The sequence below is a fragment of the Gossypium arboreum genome, chromosome 8 (genome assembly GCF_025698485.1).
Source record: "Gossypium arboreum isolate Shixiya-1 chromosome 8, ASM2569848v2, whole genome shotgun sequence".
Classification (NCBI taxonomy): domain Eukaryota; kingdom Viridiplantae; phylum Streptophyta; class Magnoliopsida; order Malvales; family Malvaceae; genus Gossypium; species Gossypium arboreum.
Window position 1 is genome coordinate 35,608,134 of NC_069077.1, and position 4,044 is coordinate 35,612,177.

At 34.9% G+C, this 4,044-nt stretch overlaps 1 non-coding gene across 1 annotated transcript; it reads right to left on the minus strand.

The window, feature by feature from the left end:
• Positions 1-3,315: 3,315 nt before the first annotated feature.
• On the minus strand, positions 3,316-3,420 carry LOC128279652 (small nucleolar RNA R71). The gene has a single exon (XR_008269851.1). It is a non-coding gene; the product is annotated as a small nucleolar RNA R71 (small nucleolar RNA).
• Between the last annotated feature and the right edge of the window lie 624 nt (positions 3,421-4,044).

Below are 4,044 nucleotides of genomic sequence, written 5' to 3' on the forward strand. Positions count from 1 at the left end.
TAGGACCTAATTGTGAAAAAGTTTAGAAATAGGGTCTAGTGCTAAAGTTCTAATTTTCAAGGGGTGATGAAGTAGTTTAAAATGATAGAATAAAGTATTAATTGATAAAAATTAGCTCAATTGAGGGGTTAATTGAGCAACGACTGAATTGTACGAATTGTGAAATTTGGGGCAAAATGGAAATCAACATTTTGCACTAAAACTGTTTTGGACAGCAGCAGTAGTCTAACTTTGAAAAATCACCAAAAATTTTAGAAATCGAATTAGAGGATGAATAAAGTATGAAATAAAATATTATTTAGTCTAGTTTCTTATAGAAAAACAATAAAAGCAATGAAATTGCAAATCGTGAGATATAATAAATTTTGTTAGACAAGGTCAGAATAATTTCGGGTTCCCCTATTTTGATTTGGAAAAATCATTAAAAATTGTAAAAAAATAATTATGGGTTATAATATATATGATTAAAATCCATAATGAGTCTATTTTCAAAAGAAACAAACAAGAACATCATCTGAATTTGATATAAGGAGATAATTAATTTTTAGTAAAGAAAGGTCAAAGCTGTTAAACAGCAAAACAGTGGTAAATTTGAAGAATAAACTTTATTTATTGGATAATCTATAAATTCTGAAAATTTTATGGTAAGAAGATATGCAAGTCTAGTTTCAGGTAAAATTAGCAGATCTTAATTTGGAGTTCTTTAGCTCCAGATATAAATAATTTAGTGTCTATGACATGGGTGGATAGCTTGAATATTCACATAAGTAATTAGTGAAAATTATGGATAAGGTTACTTACAAGGGTGTTACTTATACCAAGGATGTGGATGGAGAGGAGGAGGAGGAAAAATATATTAATGGATTGTGTATAAATTTATCACATGCCTGATTATAAACAATAAACGTTGAATTAGTAATGATATAATGTTTTATTTCATATGTTCATTATTAAATTGTAAATGTTGAAAAAGTATGAAAATTGAACTAAATGTTCAAATTGAGTGGAACGCAGGGTTGTGTACTTTCGTTCAGTGGCTAAGATGAATTGACGGAAAAGACCATGGTTGGACCATGGCAACATGTGATATGTGATTTCCGTATAAGACCATAGCTGGGCTATGGCATCGGAGAGATGTGATTATGTGCTTCCGTATAAGACCATATCTGGGATATGACATCGGTGTGATATATGCTACTGTATAAGACCATATCTGGGATATGGCATTGATAAATCATAATTTATACATATTTTTACCCCATGCTTAACACATTTTATGGATGATTTTTCCTTAAAATTGGTGAATTTGATACTCCTAATGCCTTATTTTCATGTTTTATACTTAGGCGAGCATAGAAGAGTGAAAGGAACGAGAAACGGGCCAAAAACGGAGAAAATGGGCCAACGTACAAAATCAACATGGCCTGGACTTCCTTACATAGGTAGACCAAACGGCCGTGTCAATTTGGCAGAATCAAAACACGACTCACATGGGTAGAACACATGCCCGTGCCATTCTAACAGGCTCGAGCACGGCCTGAAGTAATCGCACACGGACGTGTCCCTACCGAGCCCAAGTTGAGTCCAATTCAGAAAAAACCAATTTTAAGGGTTATTAGGCATTCCAAAGCCTATAAATACACCCTAAAGAAGGAGGAAAAGGACACACACAGAGAAGAAGCAGGGAACTGCTCAAGGAAGCCGATTGATCCATCTCAGAAGCCGGATTAATCATCAAGACTGAAGATCTCCCCTCAATTTCCCTTCAGGAGTTCTGGGTTTTCTTTATGTTTTGTATTCATTATTCTTCTAAGATGTTTTCCTTTATAGTTATGAACTAAATCCCCTAGATACCTAAGGGGAATGAAACCTAAGACGAATCTTGTTATTATTTTCTGAATTGTATGATAAATATTTGACTTGTTCTTAATTATGTGTTCTTAATTATTGTTTTGATATTCCAGGATATTGATTCAAGTTAAGCTCTTATTCAGAAGAGGAATAGACCCTGTCTAAGAGTACATTTGTCATAATTAAGCGAAGTTGGTTGCACGCCTAGAGATAGGGTGACAAGATTTTGCCAGATTAGGGTGAAACCTAATAAGGGGATCCATAGATCGAGTTAATGCAATCCTAGGGAGTTAATTAGAAAGAGATTTCAATTATTCAACCTAGGGTTAGACATTGTTAGTCTCGAGAGGGATAATAATATAACTTAGGGATTTCTATGGATCAAGTCAAATGAATAAATAGTCCGATTCAGAGTCAAATAACAAGTGAAGTCTAGGTGGATTTTTCCTTAAGTATTGTCTTAATTAATCGAGTTTTCCAAAAGTCATTGCCCAATTCTATTTTCTGTGATTTCTTAGTTTAGTTAATTAGTTAGTTAAAACAAACCCCATTATACTTAGGCTAGATAATAAAAAGACGGTCATTACTAGTACTTTTAGTTCCTTTGGGTTCGACAATCCGGTCTTGCTAAAACTATACTACTATTTGATAGGTACACTTGCCTTCATCGTGATAATAGTTAGTTTCAAGACGATTCATTATAAATTTATAAAACTTATCACATGAATATCACGACCAAGTTTTTGGCGCCGTTACCGGGGAACTAAGATATTAGGAACACTCAATTTTTATTACTTTAGCCATTTATTTTTCTTGCAAGTTAATTTTATTTTTATTTTTATTATTATTTAATTTACTTTCTCTTTCTCTTGGCAGGTTTTTATAGTTTATGACTAGAAGAAACCCGTCAGGACCACTACTTTTTGACGAAAAAATCGATCGCACAGTTCGCAGAAACCAAAAAGAAACAAGATGAAGCTTAAGATACACAGAGAACGAGCAAGAGGATGATATTCAAACCCCAATCGAGGAGATGGCTGAAAACCAAGAAAATCCGCTACCTCCTGCGATTGCTGTTAATCAGAATCCTACTCCGTGTACTATGTATGATTATGCTAAACCTACTTTAACAGGAACTGAGTCGAGTATAGTTAGGCCTGCTATTGCTGCGAATAATTTTGAACTAAAACCTAACCCTATTCAAATGATACAAAAATTTGTTCGGTTTGATGGTTTGCAGGATGAGGATCCAAACACTCACTTGGAAAATTTCCTGGAATTCTACGATACATTTAAAATTCATGGCGTTTCTGATGATGTCATTCGTCTTCGGTTATTCCCTTTTTCATTGAGGAACAAAGCTAAACAGTTGTTGAACTTGTTACCACAAAGGTCAATTACTACTTGGGAACAAATAACCAAAAATTTTTTATTAAAATATTTTCCACCGGCTAAAACAGCCAAATTATGTAATGATATCTCTTAGTTTGTGCAGATGGACTTAGAAACTCTTTACGATGCATGGGAGAGATACAAGGACCTACTGGGTAGGTGTCCTCACCATGGATTACCTCTATGGTTGTAAGTTCAAACATTCTACAATGGTGTAAACCCCTCGACAAGACAGATGATTGATGCAGCAGACGGGGGAACCATCAATAACAAAACACCTGAAGAGGCTTACGAATTTATTGAAGAGATGTCACTGAATATGTAACACCCCGAACCCGAGACCATCGCCGGTGTCGGACACGAGGGGTTAACAAGCCAAGTTCACTTGTTTTGCCCATCCATTTGACATTTCCAGTCAGGCTGGAAAACTGCGTCACTGTCGCCTTAAAAATCATATCTCGAGTTTCAAAACTTGGAAACTGGTTTCGTAAATTTTCTCTGAATTTAGACTCATATATCCATCCATGGATTTATTTCTAGAATTTTTGGTCGGGCCAATTGGTACAGTTTATTAGTTAAAGTCACCCATATTACAGGGATCGACTGCTCTGACCTTCGCGTGGTATAACTTGAATATCTCTCTGTACAGGGCTTTAATGCTGGTTCCGTTTGTTTCTAATGAAACTAGACTCAAAATGGAATCTGTACATATAAGGTATGTCTCCTAATTCTTTTTGATAATTTATAGTAAATTTTAAAGTTGCGACAGGGAACCCAGAAACCATTCTGGCCCTGTCTCAC